The sequence below is a fragment of the Pholcus phalangioides genome, unplaced genomic scaffold (assembly GCF_987345545.1).
Source record: "Pholcus phalangioides strain wild (caught in Gottingen) unplaced genomic scaffold, Ppha-v1.0 ptg000008l_1, whole genome shotgun sequence".
In the NCBI taxonomy this organism is placed as follows: Eukaryota; Metazoa; Arthropoda; class Arachnida; order Araneae; family Pholcidae; genus Pholcus; species Pholcus phalangioides.
Window position 1 is genome coordinate 16,375,906 of NW_028301601.1, and position 20,756 is coordinate 16,396,661.

The following is a 20,756-nucleotide window of genomic DNA, read 5'->3' on the forward strand; positions in this document are numbered from 1 at the left end:
AAGAAACAATGAAATGAATATATATTTTTTTAAATTTTTTAAGGGCACTAAGTATTTCGATCCCCCCCCCCCCCCTTGAACTTCAAGTTATCCATCTGGCTGTTTCAGCCTCCAAGAATGCTTAGTTAAAGCTGTGGAATTTCTTCGATGTTCTTTACGGGCCCAAAATTAATTTTAAAACAAAAAATATATGAATTTATGCAGTTGAATGTTAAAAGACAATACGGAGACATTAATTTTTATGCTTGAGAAGATATAAATAAAAAATTGAAATCAATGTCATTGCATGAATATCCAACTCCAAAGTAGGTCCGGCTAATTACTTCATATTTAATCTCCTGGGCTTCGTATATCTCTAAGCGAACTTACTACGTCAAAACTCGAGAATTGGATACAATTTTTTAAATTATTGATGTGGTGGAAAACTCACTAAATTTCCTTATTTCTACTGTGAAATCGGCAATTTTAACACTGATTTCTATGGGGATCATCCTTTGCCTGACGACGATCGATCTAAAATTGTAGATTTGTATAGAGAACACACACACACACAGAAAATCAATTTTATATATATACCATAGATACTGGTGTAAATTTTGCGTACCAAAATACCAGTTACAGTCGGCCTCCCGTATTCGAGGTTTGTTTTTCCTTTATTGGAAATTTTTTTTTGCAGTACTCAGAAATCGTTATTCATGAGTTTTGTTTACAAAATTTGTGTTGTAGGCCTACATGTTTAGAATGGCTCACTAACGACATTAAAAAATGAAATTACTAAAAATACAGTAATTAAAAAATAAATAAATTACTGTCATCACTAACTGGAGCGGTGGCAGCTCCTAGGAGAGAAATAGTCACACATCGGGTTGGATTAACTTTTGGCCACAATGTGAGCTGCAGGACACGACTATTCCCACATAGTCAACTGAAGAGATTATAAAAGACATTGTCACGTTAGCGAAACAAGTGGGTGAAGAAGGGTTTAACGATATGAATATAGAAGTCGAACAGCTAATTACGTAGTAGCAATTCAGAGGCTTTGACCGAGTAGGACTTAATGCAGCTGACTGGTCCTGAAACTGAAGCGGTACCAGATGACGAACATCAAAATAAAGAAGTGGAAGGCAAGTTCACACCATGAGCAACATAGCTGAAGGGCTTCGCAAGTTCAAATCAGCAATAGATTATTTTTCACGATATAGATCCTTCCATGTTAAGTCTTTCACATGTTGAAAAATTGGTATATAGAGGATGTGTCTTGTCAATATATTTCAGCATATTTGATGATATGAAGAAGAAGCGGCAAACAGAAATCACAACGTTCTTTCAGAAAACATCGCCAACAATCGTTGCATCCACTTTTCCATTCCCTTCTACCTCTACGTCACCCTGCTCTTCTCATGTGTCCCACGAGAACTTGCTTTGGGACGCAGGATAAGATAATTAAAGTAAAAGATAATAAAAGTCTTTGTTGCACATAAACCGCAAAAACCACAGCCGGCGTGAAGGAAATCCCGTGCTTGTTCGGGCATTTCATAGGAAGACGCTCGTTCCATGGCCTTAGTATTGAAAGCCATAAAAATTATTGCTTCCCCGAGACGACCGCGGATCCTGACAAAGACTAATTATCTTACCCTGCGTCCCCAAGCAAGTTCTCGTGGGGGACACGCGTTTTCAATATCGTGGGACACATGATGCTCAATAAACGAGATAAACAAAAAAAACCTATGATTTTCGGTTATTCGCGGTCACCCCCGGAACGTAACCCCCGCGAAAACGGGGGGGGGGGGGAAGCGACTGTACTATGTTTTTGATTTTAACAAAAATAATTTAGCCGCAAACATAAAAATATACTAGCCGGTATTTTGTGCATCAAAATTTTGCACCGGTTTGCGGCATAAAAATGAATAGAAATGAATATGTGTATATATGAATATAACAATAAAAATGTACGTTTCGTTCGTTTTTATGCTGCATAACGGTTCAAAATCAACAACTCACTTTACTCAAAAAATTACAACAGATAGTTTACTTTATATTTAATAGGTGGCAGCAGAAGTCCGGTACTTTGGGATGGATATTTTTGCCGATGTTTTTTGAGTGAATGTTGCATGAATATTTTCTACAATTTTTCTTAGAGAATCAATCTCAGAATTTTTATCCCTCTCGTACACTTCATGTACTTTATAACTGGGCCGTGTAATACACAGCCAATCCCACTTTGAACGTTTTTCTGCTTAGTACGACTTATTTTCGTGGTCCCAACAACTCTTAAGTAATGCTCATTAAGATTTCCTGTTTAGAGTGTTTTTCCCGCTTACAACATTTTTCATGACGGTTTTTTTCAAGTGGGATCCGCTTGTATAGATTTTTTGGGAAAAATATGTTTACACGTTTTTATGCAAACTAAGATGTATTTTCTCTTCTTCTTCCGTGAATACCATTAAGATACAATATTTTGCTGGAAATTAGGTTTTTGAGGTTTTTCAGAAATTCTTAGTTGCAGTGCGTGTTTCTGTATTTTTAGCCCAGTTGCAGTATATGTGAACCAATAACCGTACCGGGCTGCTAACTATTACGACCGTGAAAATATGCCGAAATACGTTAACAACACATATTTACATTGTGGCTGCCAAATGAAAGCATTTCTTGAATGAAAGACATTTACCAAGTCGGAGAACGTTTTTAATGAATAATAAATCAACCTTCGTGAACTCATTAGTTCCTTATTAATTTATTATTATTTAATAATTATTAGAGCCCGGGAAGTTCAGGCGAAATGTCATATATAAATGCCTTTTTTTTGGCCTATTTTCAAACTGTTTTTGGTAAAAATGCCTTTTTTGAAGTTTTCCTGCCATAAATGCCTATTTTAACACATTTTTAAGTTTATTAGTGAATTTCAATGGCCATAATCTATAAAACTTGAATATTTGGAGCATTGAGAACTTAAGAATTGCTGTTCTTTTTTTAGTTTTCTCCAACTCTCTCGGTACTAATTATTATCATCAGAAAGCCCCTTCCAGCCTCATTAAAACGTGATGGCTAATTAGTTAATTAATTATGGTCTTAATTAACGTCAGGATCATTGTGATTGATAAATGGCAAGCTTTCAAATTTATGAAAATTAGAAAATTCGCATTTTTACTAATTTTTATGAAAGAGACTAAATGTCAGCTTTTACCCAAAGAGCTTGGTAAAAGCCCGAAATGTATACGTTTTCAAGCGTATTTCAGGCTTTTACCAACTCGACTCTTCGGGCTTTTACCGTAACATATATATACGTGTATGTGTGTATACAGCTGATCAATGACTGTCCCAAGAGGTCATCAATTGACGCACGCCATGGCTTACACAAGGTGGCGAAGGAGAAGACAGGGCTTTGGGTTCCACGCTATTCTGCTGATTTTGTCTTTTGCACCATAAATGCACTGCTAATAATCGAGGCTATTTATTTTATACATACATGTTTAGTATTCGATTAAATTTACCAGTCACCCTCAGGGGGTGTGCGACAGATGCTACCACACAGGGCCCTGCACTTGAAGGAGTCGCGCATGCGTGGTAATATGAAAAAAAGTTAATTTTTCTACTACATTACATAGAACAAGGTAGCTATGTATCAACTATACGTTGAAATGATACTGATCGTTCCAAATAATACGACAAATAATTTTTTATTTTTCCATTTTTTACAAATTTTTTATTTTTCATAAATTATGTCTTTTTTTGGGCCTATTTTGACCTTTTTTAGTGCCTAAACTTGCGGGCTCTAATAACTATAACTAATTAAAATAATAAACAAATAAATTAATTAACTGCCATGAACTTATTGGTTCCTGACACTAATTAAAGAACTGTTAAAATTATTTACCCTTAACGCTGATTAAGCAATTACTAATTATTATTAATTGCCTAACTAATCTACTCTGACCATCAATAATCATCATGACCATCAATAGTCAATTGGTTTATTGAAAACGGGTTTTTAACTGTTCAAATTGATTAATTTTCTCCGAACAGTAGGAAGGTTAAATAAGTTAATTAATGGCAATTGGTCATTATTTTGTTAGCTTCAGGAAGAATTGCCCCGCCCCTTTTTTGCTGTAAAATAATTGCCGCTGTGGTGGTCGAGTGGTTATAGTGACGGACTCACGATGCGAGGATCCGGGTTCGAACCCCACAGCGGTGGTCGGCTGAAGTTGGTTTTCTGTGGTTCCCAACTTCAAGGCGCAAATGCGAGCCGATCTCCCCGTTAAAAAGTCTCGCCACAGAGAGCAACAGTCCTACAACGATAAATCATTCAATCGTAACACTTCACTCATAGTTAGAAAAACTGGTGGCAGATGGCAGCACTACACATAACAAGCATTACAGAGAAACAAAAAACTTCACGCCAGGTTTCACTACACGTACACGCACATTCCCGCATGTACCGATTCGTTGGGGGTTCCGCGGGCGGTGCATGTGTGGTGTAGCAGTAGTAGGTAGGGCCTCCAAAAAATGGCTAGGGGGATCCATGATGTTCTTAAGTCAGCCACCTCGTTGGGCAATTTGCCTGTTGTGGCGTTGTATTTGTAATTGAGTTCAGATAATTATTGAACTACAATTATTAAATATTAAGTGTATTTCGAGCTTTTACCAATCACTTACCAGTCTTTGGGCTTTTACCGTAAAAATACATGTCATCAAAATTTTGAAGCCCCTAAATTATAGGAGTCGTGGGCAAAAATGTCCTACTTGTCCATTGGGAGAAATGAGGTCCCCCTCTATGACAATCTACTGGTCGATCGCGATCGATGGGTTGTCGACAGCTGGGTTGATCTGTACTTTCTTTTGTGTATCTTCTGCGTGATTGGAGGACACGCCAGAAAATAACATCGGGATAAGTGCAATATTGGAGACTGTGGATAATATCATGCCGTGTATTCAGGATTGAGAGCTTGAAAAACACGAGAAATTTCGAAAAGCTCATAGAATTTCCATGAAGAAGCGATAAATTTTTTCCATATGTAATGGCGCGTAAAATTGTTTGTTATCCACCGCAAGTTGAATCTCGCGATGGTCGTTCGTGTGTATTTTTCGCAGGTCGTTTTCCTTGAGTACGGTTCAGTGGACGAACTGATGATTTATGTGCCTGGGAAAAAAACTTTCATACAGTGATCAATATTTTCAATTTTTCGATCATTCCTCCCTTCATCAATTTCTTTTCTCAAGGGTTCTTCACCCCGCCATCAATTTGGTATGAGTGAAATTTTATCAGCTATATCATATTCACTGAGAGAACCAATGCGAGTAGTGGAGCCTGAAACAAATTGGATGCCAAATTGCGACACTGAATGTGGTGATGCACTGATAGCAATGGAATATCTATGGGTGGAATAAGGGTGAATAAATCGGCATATAAAGAGGCACCATATGGGGGTTTTCCTTTTGTAAGACCGGGACTACACTAAAAAAGTTTTATAAAACTTGAAAAATGCAACCAATAGGCGGATCAGTTAAGTTCGCTCGAATGTAACAGATGTGCTTATTGGTTACGTTTTTCAAGTTTTATAAGAAAACTTTTATCAAAGTTTTATAGTGTAATACCAGCCTAAGTTCTGTACTCTCAGGCTGGGATCATACTTTAAAAGTTTTATAAAAGTTCTTTTACAAAACTTGCTTTTATAAATTGCAACCAATAAGGTAATCGGTTAAATTCGAGCAAATGCCACTTATAACCTTGTTGGCTGCTGTATTCGTCGAGTTCAATAAGAAGAAAATTCATAAAACTTTTATAGTGAATTACCGGCTTCAGTCAAATCGATTTTTTTATAGCATTAATTTATTTAAATTCCTTCAGGCCTTTGGCAACAAATATGGACGTCGTGCAATTGAACTAGCACGCTGTACGATCGTGTGACAACGTGAATATACAGGTTCGAACCCCGTTGGTGCGCAGTGGTGGGCAGCTGAAGTTGGTTTTCTGCAGTTTTCCAACTTCAAGACGCGGATGAGTACCGGTTCCCTATTTAAAAAAAAAAAAAAAGTCTCTCCGCAGAGAGTAGGCAGTTTCTATCCAACACGATACTGACATAGCATGAAAAAATTCAACCATTTACTGTCTTCACTTCTCTTCGTCATGGAAAAAAGATGGCAACACCAGCAAGAACACGAAGCAATCATAACTCTGACAACACGAATAAACAAGGGCCACACATAAACTCAGAACGCACATTCCGGCATGCACAAATTCGATAGAAATTCCGTAGAGGAATGTGTACGAGGTGCGCGTACGGTGAACCGCGAGAGAGAAAAAATAGAAAAAGATAAGGTAAAGGAAAAAAAAACAAAAGAAAGACAGTCTTTTATTCGTAGCCGGTCAATTTGTCGCACTCAGCTTGTCGCGCTCAACGCGTCGCGCCTCAATTTCTCGCGATACAGATTCGTCGTGGGGTACAAATTTGTCGCAGCTTCAATTCGTCGCGGTACAAATTCGTCGCGGTACAAATTCGTCGCGGGGTACAAATTTGTCGCAGCTTCAACTCGTCGCGGTACAAATTTGCCGCAGCTTCAATTCGTCGCGGTACAAATTTGTCGCAGCTTCAATTCGTCGCGGGGTACAAATTTGTCGCAGCTTCAATTCGTCGCGGTACAAATTCGTCGCAGCTTCAATTCGTCGCGGGGTACAAATTTGTCGCAGCTTCAATTCGTCGCGGTACAAATTCGTCGCGGGGTACAAATTTGTCGCAGCTTCAACTCGTCGCGGTACAAATTTGCCGCAGCTTCAATTCGTCGCGGTACAAATTTGTTGCAGCTTCAATTCGTCGCGGGGTACAAATTTGTCGCAGCTTCAACTCGTCGCGGTACAAATTTGCCGCAGCTTCAATTTGTCGCAGCTTCAATTCGTCGCGGTACAAATTTGCCGCAGCTTCAATTCGTCGCGGGGTACAAATTTGTCGCAGCTTCAACTCGTCACGGTACAAATTTGCCACAGCTTCAATTTGTCGCAGCTTCAATTCGTCGCGGTACAAATTTGTCGCAGCTTCAATTCGTCGCGGTACAAATTTGTCGCAGCTTCAATTCATCGCGGTACAAATTTGTCGCGGGGTACAAATTTGTCGCAGTTTCAATTCGTCGCGGTACAAATTTTTCGCAGCTTCAATTCGTCGCGGTACAAATTTGTCACAGCTTCAATTTGTCGCGGGGTACAAATTTGTCGCAGCTTCAATTCGCCGCGGGGTACAAATTTGTCGCAGCTTCAATTCGTCGCGGTACAGATGTGTCGCAGCTTCAGTTCATCGCGGGGTACAAATTTGTCGTAGCTTCAATTCGTCGCGGCACAGATTTGTCGCAGCTCCAATTCGTCGCGGCACAGATTTGTCGCAGCTCCAATTCGTCGCGGTACAAATTTGCCGCCTATGGTCGGAGTGTTTGAATATTATTTCGATGTGATAATACGAAGCCGCCGCCTGGCAGTCGAGTGGTTAGGGAACTAGCTTCTGACTGTGCAGGTCTGAGTTCGAATCCCGGTTCGGGCATGGATGTTTACTAACACTAACAAATTCCCTGGACGAATCATGCTGATCCCTTGGGAATACGTGAGGATCACGTTATTATTAAAAAAAGAAAGAAAAAAAAAGCGATTTTTGTTGGGGCGTTGTGGGCCGCGTCGGTGGGGCTGAGGGGGGATTGCGCCCGCGGTGCTGTCCTGGCATGTCGAGCGGTGATGTGCCCTATGATTGGGGGTTTGGGTGTGGGGGTGTGGTTGTGCTGCTTGGGGGTTGGCGGGATGTTGGTCCCGGCCAGCTTGCCGGTTTGAGTTTTTTTCCGGCACGCCCACGATCTCACGATCAATGAGCTTATATCGCAAAAGCGACAGAGCCTGGGTGTGATCGGTTCTATACTATACTACAAAGTGATTTGAAATATACATTGCAAAAAAATAATTTGAAAATAATGCTTTTCGCAGCTGTTACACATAAAACTTACATAATTTGTCGATAAAAATTCCTTAAAGATATATTCTATGCATGGATATATTTAAAATAGTGAATTACGGAAATCGTGCGGGGGGGGGGGGGGGGGTACGTGATCGCAATTTATTATCTCGATGTGCACCCCCAACGCCCTTCGCTGGGAGAAATGGAAATCCCTCTACAGAAAGCGGGAAGCGCGGCCTATACGATGGAAACTAAATTTTCAAAATTTATTTGATCTCAATTTATTATCTTGGTGTACGCTCCGATGTCCCTCGATGACTTCAATGAAGACTTTCCTTCATTTGTTAAAAATTAAAACAGAGATGGCAAAAGGGGGAACATTTTCAATAAATGAGAAAACAAATTAATTCCATTTTTTACGCATAAAGCAACTACCCTATTTATAAGATCACAACAAACATAGGAATTTCAAAGCAATTCAAATTTATCGCGACGAAATGACTTCGCAAAAAATTTGTACCGCGTCGAAATGAGTCTGCGACAAATTTGTACCACGACGAAATGAGTCTGCGACAAATTTGTACCACGACGAAATGAGTCTGCGACAAATTTGTACCACGACGAAATGAGTCTGCGACAAATTTTTACCGCGTCGAAATGAGTCTGCGACAAATTTTTACCGCGTCGAAATGAGCCTGCGAAACATTTGTACCACGACGAAATGAGTCTGCGACAAATTTGTACCACGACGAAATGAGTCTGCGACAAATTTGTACCACGACGAAATGAGTCTGCGACAAATTTTTACCGCGTCGAAATGAGCCTGCGAAACATTTGTACCACGACGAAATGAGCCTGCGAAAAATTTGTACCGCGACGAAATGAGTCTGCGAAAAATTTGTACCGCATCGAAATGAGTCTGCGACAAATTTGTACCACGACGAAATGAGCCTGCGAAAAATTTGTACCGCGACGAAATGAGTCTGCGAAAAATTTGTACCGCATCGAAATGAGTCTGCGACAAATTTGTACCACGACGAAATGAGTCTGCTACAAGTTGAGCGCGACGAATTGACCTAGACCCTCTTCTATTCAGGTTACGAATGAAGAGTCCCAAACGAAGAGATAGCGCACTCGAATGTATTTCTTCCACTTAAACAGGACCAAGATATCTCGTCTCTGACCGTTAAGAAGGGCTAAATCTATTTTCCGAAAAGATATGCCTTATACACTCTCGGCCTTATATACGGTATTAAAAAAAAAAGAATGGAATAAAATTTTCGCATTCATTTCCTTTCTTGCGTATTGATTCGCAATGGGAACGATGAAATTATCGGATGTGCCGTTCAATGTCCTTTATCAGTGTTTCCTCTATCAAGAGCGTTCGCAGCGTTCGCGTCCGGGTTTTGGCTGTCGATACCTCTGCACGTGGCCGTGTTTCAGCAGGTTGGTAGGTTCTCCTTGCCAATGTGTTTCCGCTGAGTCGATATTTGGTTTTTCTTATCCCTGTTCCGGTTATTCGATGCATTGTCTTTATATGTGTTCCAGCTGTGAACGCATTGTCTTTATTAGTGTTTTGGTTTTAGATGCAAATGTGTTTGTAGGCGTTTGAACTGTCGATGAATTATCTTAATATGCATTATCTTTCCGATTGTCGATGCATTGTTTTTTTTTCGTAAGAGTTTGTTATCGGTGCACTGCCAGTTTTTCGATTGCCGATACATTGCCAGTGTTTCGGTAGTCGATACATTGTTCTTGTCAACGTTTTCCTATTGATATGCTTTTCTTTTGCGTATTTCGGATGTCGATGCACTGCACGTGACTGTGTTTGGCGAATTGAGACATTTCCTCATCAGCGCCATTGCTGTTTCAATACCCCCTTTTTTTTCGGTGTCAGAGAGCTTGTGTGTGTGTGTGCTGAGTTTTCAGATCACCGACATGAAATTTTCATCATCGACTTTCGATACAATTCCCTTATCAGTGTTTTTGACTCTATCGGTACATTGTCCTTGTCAGCGTTCCGACTTTCTATGCATTGCCATACAGTGTCAATGTTTCAGCTGTCGACGCATTTACCTTTTTGTCTTGAGTTCCGGTTGCTGATAAATTCCCACACATTGCCATTGTGTTGTTACGTCAGCATCGAGGGGGAGGGGTTTCGGATTTGCTGACTTTTGATGACAAGGGGGGGAGGGGGGGCTTGAAGGTTGCTTATGTCATCAACCACCCCTTTTTGAAGATATGAAATATTCTGAGCTGCTGACGAAATTTTGCTGACAAGGGGGTAGGGGGTAAAAAAATGGCCGAAAATCTGCTTACGTAATACTTGAATGGCCCCTTATCATTACTTCTCTTTCGACTTTAGATACGTCCACGGTCTTTCTTTAGTACCGCTGTGGTGGCCGAGTGGTCATAATGACGGACCCACATCACGAGGATCCGGGTTCGAACCACACCGTCACCATAGTGGTGATCGGCTGAAGTTGGTTTCCTGTGGTTCCCAACTTCGAGGATCTCTCCATAAAAAGTCTCGCCGCAGAGAGCAACAGGCCTAGAACGATTAATTATAAAATCATTACACTTCACTCATAGTTAGAAAAACTGGTGGCAGATGGCATTACAAGCATTACACAGGGACAGACTTCATGCCAGGTTTCACTACACGCACATTCCAACATGTACCAATTCGTTAGAGATTCCGCAGAGGAATATGGACGAGGTACATGTGTGTGGGGTTTAGTAGTAGTAGTGGTGTTTCGACTGTCAATACATTGCTCTTGTCGGTGTTGCGACTAGACAATAACTCAGCCCGTGACAATGTGTTTCGTCTCTCGATATACTCACTATCCGCACAAGGTTTTGATAGTATTTCCCGACATTGCATCTGTCAAAATTTGCGTTACACCTGTCGGCTGTCGTTCGGGAGATCACCAAAAACAAAACAAAAAAAAACCGGTTCCTAACCTTTCAATGTTTTTTTTTTCAAGCCGAGCACAACTGAGGTATATCGCCATGGGCAATTTACTACCTAGTGAGTTGTGCCGGAAGTGTAAGTATGTGTACCTTACAGTCTGAGTGCGCATCTAGTGTGTTGTGTATGATTTTTTAGTGCTGCCATCTATATCTCAGAAGTGAAGTGAGTGAAGTTTAATGACTGAATATTTGTACTGTTTGTATGACTGTTTCTCTCTGTGGCGAGACATTTTAACGGCGAGATCGGCTCGCACTTGCGCCTTGAAGTTGGGAACCACAGGAAACCAACTTCAGCCGACCACACCTTTCAATGTTATGAGTTCACGAGTACCACCCTACTAAAATAGAAATTTTCGAGCTTCATCCCCCCCCTCTTCGCGTACAAACTGTTGCGCGATAAATTTGAATGATCAGTATTAGACGAATAGGCGATAATTATATAACAGCCTTGTTCGCACATTACAAAAAAAAGAAGAAAGGGGGAAAGAAAGAAATGAAAAAAAAGGGGGGGTGGAGGAACAGTAGATAATTAGATACGAGAATTACAGAGAGATAAGAGATGTACAGTACCCTGCTTTTCGCCCTCACCTTCGTGTTGTCTTTCTCACTTGCGTGTGCAGTATATAATAGAAGGATTAGTTCTGAGAGAAAGATACATTATATATATATATATATATATATATGTGTGTGTGTGGGGGGGGGGGGATGGGGAATGCTATGGAGAACGAGGTGAGGGAGAAAAGCTGAAAAAGAAGGAGAGGGAAACACACACAACTTCGTTTCCATCGGGCTACAATAAAGCTTCGCGGAGAGAAAAAAAGAGGTTGAAAAAACAGGCAGCTGGATTGAATTTATTCTACTGCTTTTGGACGCAATATCACGTCCCTGATAATAAAGGGGGTTAAACATTTGAATAGGTTTAATAAATGATCTTTTTAGAGACCCATAAATGGATCGTCCTCCTTTCTCATGACGTGACTATTAAAATGAATTAAGTCTCATTCATCCACATATTTACGAGTGTCGTGCTCTAGATCAAAGCGTTGAGAGATGGGATAGATTTTATCTCCATCCTGATCGGAATCTCCAGAGACTAGAACTTGGTGTAACTTATTTCCCCCCCCCCCCTCGCGGGAGACACGTGCATCTGTTCCCAAGCTGTTGCTCCAAATCCGGGACACCGTTTCATCACACCTCCAAGAACACAGGCACAGATTATGATGCCAGGAGAGGAGAAAGCATAAGTAGTTGAAATATATATGATGGGATTTGGAGACACCCACTTGTGCGAGCTTACATCAAAATCAAGACGTGTTAAAAAAAATTACATGTATAAAAAGGGCTTGAAGACGGGTGTTGTCGTGGCGGCTGTTGCTGACAAGTTGAATTTCGTGCCAAACACGTCAACTTCATGCCCGTTTGTTGAAAACAACTCTTTGAACTCCTAAGAAGAGTTATGGAGTCTTTATTTTTATTATATTCATGGAGAAATATTTCGAAAGACCGCCAAAAGAAGAAAACTCTTCTCGAGAAGAGAGAGTTTAACCGTCAATACCATTCGGTAGGGGGAAAAACTTTTCCCCAGACGCTGTTCGATTCTCGAATATATTTTTCTTTCAAGCATTTCTCAACCCTTGAAAATCTAGAATTCGTGAATATGCATTATGTAGTAAAAGACGTCAAATCGTATTCCAGTTCCATTCGGTTTGTACGAGGAGAAGATCCGGAATCGGGAATCTTTTGCTCAATTGGATTTCTCTGGAACTAAATATTTCAGGCATTTCTCCAAAAGTTTCGTGGAAGTATACGAAGAAGATTTTGTTTTTTTCCAAAACATCTGAGGAATGACTGTGAAAATCGGTCTTCCCCCTTTTATAAGTCTTTATACAGCTGAATATGGGGGGTTACTGAATGCATATTAAGATGCAGAAGTACAGAAGACTAGATGCGATGCGGAGATGATTTCCCCAAAAAAAAAATATATATATATATATTCGTAGGTGTTTGTAGGAAATTGAACAACCATCCTCTTGCATTCCGAGCGAATGCGCTAGACTAGTTGTTCTCAACCTGCGGGCCATATGGCCCTGAGATATTTGGAGGGGGGGCATAAGCAGTGCCGTCTTAACGCATGGGCCCATCCAGACATGGCCCGGGGCCTCAAGAGAAGAGGGGCCCCAACAAAAATGAGATTCGGTTGAAATTTTCTAGGATTTACCTGGTAGGGCCTCAGAAAAACCCCTTCGCCCGGGGGCCCATGATCCTCTTAAGACGGGCACAAGTGAAAATCAGGTTAAAAGAGAGTCAACCTGCGGGCCACATTGCCCTGACATATTTTGGGGAAGGCGCATAAGCAGTGCCGTCTTAATGCATGGGCCCATCCGGACACGGCCGGGCCCAAGAAAAGAGGGGCCCAACAAAAACATGAGATTCGGTTGAAATTTTCTAGAATTTACCTGGTAGGGCCTCAGAAAAACCACTTGGCCCGGGGGCCCATGATCCTCTTAAGACGGCCTTGGGCGCAAGTGAAAATCAGGTAAAGTAAAAGGTCCGGCTAATTACTTCATATTTAATCTCCTGGGCTTCGTATATCTCTAAGCGAACTTACTACGTCAAAACTCGAGAATTGGATACAATTTTTTAAATTATTGATGTGGTGGAAAACTCACTAAATTTCCTTATTTCTACTGTGAAATCGGCAATTTTAACACTGATTTCTATGGGGATCATCCTTTGCCTGACGACGATCGATCTAAAATTGTAGATTTGTATAGAGAACACACACACACACAGAAAATCAATTTTATATATATACCATAGATACTGGTGTAAATTTTGCGTACCAAAATACCAGTTACAGTCGGCCTCCCGTATTCGAGGTTTGTTTTTCCTTTATTGGAAATTTTTTTTTGCAGTACTCAGAAATCGTTATTCATGAGTTTTGTTTACAAAATTTGTGTTGTAGGCCTACATGTTTAGAATGGCTCACTAACGACATTAAAAAATGAAATTACTAAAAATACAGTAATTAAAAAATAAATAAATTACTGTCATCACTAACTGGAGCGGTGGCAGCTCCTAGGAGAGAAATAGTCACACATCGGGTTGGATTAACTTTTGGCCACAATGTGAGCTGCAGGACACGACTATTCCCACATAGTCAACTGAAGAGATTATAAAAGACATTGTCACGTTAGCGAAACAAGTGGGTGAAGAAGGGTTTAACGATATGAATATAGAAGTCGAACAGCTAATTACGTAGTAGCAATTCAGAGGCTTTGACCGAGTAGGACTTAATGCAGCTGACTGGTCCTGAAACTGAAGCGGTACCAGATGACGAACATCAAAATAAAGAAGTGGAAGGCAAGTTCACACCATGAGCAACATAGCTGAAGGGCTTCGCAAGTTCAAATCAGCAATAGATTATTTTTCACGATATAGATCCTTCCATGTTAAGTCTTTCACATGTTGAAAAATTGGTATATAGAGGATGTGTCTTGTCAATATATTTCAGCATATTTGATGATATGAAGAAGAAGCGGCAAACAGAAATCACAACGTTCTTTCAGAAAACATCGCCAGCAATCGTTGCATCCACTTTTCCATTCCCTTCTACCTCTACGTCACCCTGCTCTTCTCATGTGTCCCACGAGAACTTGCTTTGGGACGCAGGATAAGATAATTAAAGTAAAAGATAATAAAAGTCTTTGTTGCACATAAACCGCAAAAACCACAGCCGGCGTGAAGGAAATCCCGTGCTTGTTCGGGCATTTCATAGGAAGACGCTCGTTCCATGGCCTTAGTATTGAAAGCCATAAAAATTATTGCTTCCCCGAGACGACCGCGGATCCTGACAAAGACTAATTATCTTACCCTGCGTCCCCAAGCAAGTTCTCGTGGGGGACACGCGTTTTCAATATCGTGGGACACATGATGCTCAATAAACGAGATAAACAAAAAAAACCTATGATTTTCGGTTATTCGCGGTCACCCCCGGAACGTAACCCCCGCGAAAACGGGGGGGGGGGGAAGCGACTGTACTATGTTTTTGATTTTAACAAAAATAATTTAGCCGCAAACATAAAAATATACTAGCCGGTATTTTGTGCATCAAAATTTTGCACCGGTTTGCGGCATAAAAATGAATAGAAATGAATATGTGTATATATGAATATAACAATAAAAATGTACGTTTCGTTCGTTTTTATGCTGCATAACGGTTCAAAATCAACAACTCACTTTACTCAAAAAATTACAACAGATAGTTTACTTTATATTTAATAGGTGGCAGCAGAAGTCCGGTACTTTGGGATGGATATTTTTGCCGATGTTTTTTGAGTGAATGTTGCATGAATATTTGCTACAATTTTTCTTAGAGAATCAATCTCAGAATTTTTATCCCTCTCGTACACTTCATGTACTTTATAACTGGGCCGTGTAATACACAGCCAATCCCACTTTGAACGTTTTTCTGCTTAGTACGACTTATTTTCGTGGTCCCAACAACTCTTAAGTAATGCTCATTAAGATTTCCTGTTTAGAGTGTTTTTCCCGCTTACAACATTTTTCATGACGGTTTTTTTCAAGTGGGATCCGCTTGTATAGATTTTTTGGGAAAAATATGTTTACACGTTTTTATGCAAACTAAGATGTATTTTCTCTTCTTCTTCCGTGAATACCATTAAGATACAATATTTTGCTGGAAATTAGGTTTTTGAGGTTTTTCAGAAATTCTTAGTTGCAGTGCGTGTTTCTGTATTTTTAGCCCAGTTGCAGTATATGTGAACCAATAACCGTACCGGGCTGCTAACTATTACGACCGTGAAAATATGCCGAAATACGTTAACAACACATATTTACATTGTGGCTGCCAAATGAAAGCATTTCTTGAATGAAAGACATTTACCAAGTCGGAGAACGTTTTTAATGAATAATAAATCAACCTTCGTGAACTCATTAGTTCCTTATTAATTTATTATTATTTAATAATTATTAGAGCCCGGGAAGTTCAGGCGAAATGTCATATATAAATGCCTTTTTTTTGGCCTATTTTCAAACTGTTTTTGGTAAAAATGCCTTTTTTGAAGTTTTCCTGCCATAAATGCCTATTTTAACACATTTTTAAGTTTATTAGTGAATTTCAATGGCCATAATCTATAAAACTTGAATATTTGGAGCATTGAGAACTTAAGAATTGCTGTTCTTTTTTTAGTTTTCTCCAACTCTCTCGGTACTAATTATTATCATCAGAAAGCCCCTTCCAGCCTCATTAAAACGTGATGGCTAATTAGTTAATTAATTATGGTCTTAATTAACGTCAGGATCATTGTGATTGATAAATGGCAAGCTTTCAAATTTATGAAAATTAGAAAATTCGCATTTTTACTAATTTTTATGAAAGAGACTAAATGTCAGCTTTTACCCAAAGAGCTTGGTAAAAGCCCGAAATGTATACGTTTTCAAGCGTATTTCAGGCTTTTACCAACTCGACTCTTCGGGCTTTTACCGTAACATATATATACGTGTATGTGTGTATACAGCTGATCAATGACTGTCCCAAGAGGTCATCAATTGACGCACGCCATGGCTTACACAAGGTGGCGAAGGAGAAGACAGGGCTTTGGGTTCCACGCTATTCTGCTGATTTTGTCTTTTGCACCATAAATGCACTGCTAATAATCGAGGCTATTTATTTTATACATACATGTTTAGTATTCGATTAAATTTACCAGTCACCCTCAGGGGGTGTGCGACAGATGCTACCACACAGGGCCCTGCACTTGAAGGAGTCGCGCATGCGTGGTAATATGAAAAAAAGTTAATTTTTCTACTACATTACATAGAACAAGGTAGCTATGTATCAACTATACGTTGAAATGATACTGATCGTTCCAAATAATACGACAAATAATTTTTTATTTTTCCATTTTTTACAAATTTTTTATTTTTCATAAATTATGTCTTTTTTTGGGCCTATTTTGACCTTTTTTAGTGCCTAAACTTGCGGGCTCTAATAACTATAACTAATTAAAATAATAAACAAATAAATTAATTAACTGCCATGAACTTATTGGTTCCTGACACTAATTAAAGAACTGTTAAAATTATTTACCCTTAACGCTGATTAAGCAATTACTAATTATTATTAATTGCCTAACTAATCTACTCTGACCATCAATAATCATCATGACCATCAATAGTCAATTGGTTTATTGAAAACGGGTTTTTAACTGTTCAAATTGATTAATTTTCTCCGAACAGTAGGAAGGTTAAATAAGTTAATTAATGGCAATTGGTCATTATTTTGTTAGCTTCAGGAAGAATTGCCCCGCCCCTTTTTTGCTGTAAAATAATTGCCGCTGTGGTGGTCGAGTGGTTATAGTGACGGACTCACGATGCGAGGATCCGGGTTCGAACCCCACAGCGGTGGTCGGCTGAAGTTGGTTTTCTGTGGTTCCCAACTTCAAGGCGCAAATGCGAGCCGATCTCCCCGTTAAAAAGTCTCGCCACAGAGAGCAACAGTCCTACAACGATAAATCATTCAATCGTAACACTTCACTCATAGTTAGAAAAACTGGTGGCAGATGGCAGCACTACACATAACAAGCATTACAGAGAAACAAAAAACTTCACGCCAGGTTTCACTACACGTACACGCACATTCCCGCATGTACCGATTCGTTGGGGGTTCCGCGGGCGGTGCATGTGTGGTGTAGCAGTAGTAGGTAGGGCCTCCAAAAAATGGCTAGGGGGATCCATGATGTTCTTAAGTCAGCCACCTCGTTGGGCAATTTGCCTGTTGTGGCGTTGTATTTGTAATTGAGTTCAGATAATTATTGAACTACAATTATTAAATATTAAGTGTATTTCGAGCTTTTACCAATCACTTACCAGTCTTTGGGCTTTTACCGTAAAAATACATGTCATCAAAATTTTGAAGCCCCTAAATTATAGGAGTCGTGGGCAAAAATGTCCTACTTGTCCATTGGGAGAAATGAGGTCCCCCTCTATGACAATCTACTGGTCGATCGCGATCGATGGGTTGTCGACAGCTGGGTTGATCTGTACTTTCTTTTGTGTATCTTCTGCGTGATTGGAGGACACGCCAGAAAATAACATCGGGATAAGTGCAATATTGGAGACTGTGGATAATATCATGCCGTGTATTCAGGATTGAGAGCTTGAAAAACACGAGAAATTTCGAAAAGCTCATAGAATTTCCATGAAGAAGCGATAAATTTTTTCCATATGTAATGGCGCGTAAAATTGTTTGTTATCCACCGCAAGTTGAATCTCGCGATGGTCGTTCGTGTGTATTTTTCGCAGGTCGTTTTCCTTGAGTACGGTTCAGTGGACGAACTGATGATTTATGTGCCTGGGAAAAAAACTTTCATACAGTGATCAATATTTTCAATTTTTCGATCATTCCTCCCTTCATCAATTTCTTTTCTCAAGGGTTCTTCACCCCGCCATCAATTTGGTATGAGTGAAATTTTATCAGCTATATCATATTCACTGAGAGAACCAATGCGAGTAGTGGAGCCTGAAACAAATTGGATGCCAAATTGCGACACTGAATGTGGTGATGCACTGATAGCAATGGAATATCTATGGGTGGAATAAGGGTGAATAAATCGGCATATAAAGAGGCACCATATGGGGGTTTTCCTTTTGTAAGACCGGGACTACACTAAAAAAGTTTTATAAAACTTGAAAAATGCAACCAATAGGCGGATCAGTTAAGTTCGCTCGAATGTAACAGATGTGCTTATTGGTTACGTTTTTCAAGTTTTATAAGAAAACTTTTATCAAAGTTTTATAGTGTAATACCAGCCTAAGTTCTGTACTCTCAGGCTGGGATCATACTTTAAAAGTTTTATAAAAGTTCTTTTACAAAACTTGCTTTTATAAATTGCAACCAATAAGGTAATCGGTTAAATTCGAGCAAATGCCACTTATAACCTTGTTGGCTGCTGTATTCGTCGAGTTCAATAAGAAGAAAATTCATAAAACTTTTATAGTGAATTACCGGCTTCAGTCAAATCGATTTTTTTATAGCATTAATTTATTTAAATTCCTTCAGGCCTTTGGCAACAAATATGGACGTCGTGCAATTGAACTAGCACGCTGTACGATCGTGTGACAACGTGAATATACAGGTTCGAACCCCGTTGGTGCGCAGTGGTGGGCAGCTGAAGTTGGTTTTCTGCAGTTTTCCAACTTCAAGACGCGGATGAGTACCGGTTCCCTATTTAAAAAAAAAAAAAAAGTCTCTCCGCAGAGAGTAGGCAGTTTCTATCCAACACGATACTGACATAGCATGAAAAAATTCAACCATTTACTGTCTTCACTTCTCTTCGTCATGGAAAAAAGATGGCAACACCAGCAAGAACACGAAGCAATCATAACTCTGACAACACGAATAAACAAGGGCCACACATAAACTCAGAACGCACATTCCGGCATGCACAAATTCGATAGAAATTCCGTAGAGGAATGTGTACGAGGTGCGCGTACGGTGAACCGCGAGAGAGAAAAAATAGAAAAAGATAAGGTAAAGGAAAAAAAAACAAAAGAAAGACAGTCTTTTATTCGTAGCCGGTCAATTTGTCGCACTCAGCTTGTCGCGCTCAACGCGTCGCGCCTCAATTTCTCGCGATACAGATTCGTCGTGGGGTACAAATTTGTCGCAGCTTCAATTCGTCGCGGTACAAATTCGTCGCGGTACAAATTCGTCGCGGGGTACAAATTTGTCGCAGCTTCAACTCGTCGCGGTACAAATTTGCCGCAGCTTCAATTCGTCGCGGTACAAATTTGTCGCAGCTTCAATTCGTCGCGGGGTACAAATTTGTCGCAGCTTCAATTCGTCGCGGTACAAATTCGTCGCAGCTTCAATTCGTCGCGGGGTACAAATTTGTCGCAGCTTCAATTCGTCGCGGTACAAATTCGTCGCGGGGTACAAATTTGTCGCAGCTTCAACTCGTCGCGGTACAAATTTGCCGCAGCTTCAATTCGTCGCGGTACAAATTTGTTGCAGCTTCAATTCGTCGCGGGGTACAAATTTGTCGCAGCTTCAACTCGTCGCGGTACAAATTTGCCGCAGCTTCAATTTGTCGCAGCTTCAATTCGTCGCGGTACAAATTTGCCGCAGCTTCAATTCGTCGCGGGGTACAAATTTGTCGCAGCTTCAACTCGTCACGGTACAAATTTGCCACAGCTTCAATTTGTCGCAGCTTCAATTCGTCGCGGTACAAATTTGTCGCAGCTTCAATTCGTCGCGGTACAAATTTGTCGCAGCTTCAATTCATCGCGGTACAAATTTGTCGCGGGGTACAAATTTGTCGCAGTTTCAATTCGTCGCGGTACAAATTTTTCGCAGCTTCAATTCGTCGCGGTACAAATTTGTCACAGCTTCAATTTGTCGCGGGGTACAAATTTGTCGCAGCTTCAATTCGCCGCGGGGTACAAATTTGTCGCAGCTTCAATTCGTCGCGGTACAGATGTGTCGCAGCTTCAGTTCATCGCGGGGTACAAATTTGTCGTAGCTTCAATTCGTCGCGGCACAGATTTGTCGCAGCTCCAATTCGTCGCGGCACAGATTTGTCGCAGCTCCAATTCGTCGCGGTACAAATTTGCCGCCTATGGTCGGAGTGTTTGAATATTATTTCGATGTGATAATACGAAGCCGCCGCCTGGCAGTCGAGTGGTTAGGGAACTAGCTTCTGACTGTGCAGGTCTGAGTTCGAATCCCGGTTCGGGCATGGATGTTTACTAACACTAACAAATTCCCTGGACGAATCATGCTGATCCCTTGGGAATACGTGAGGATCACGTTATTATTAAAAAAAGAAAGAAAAA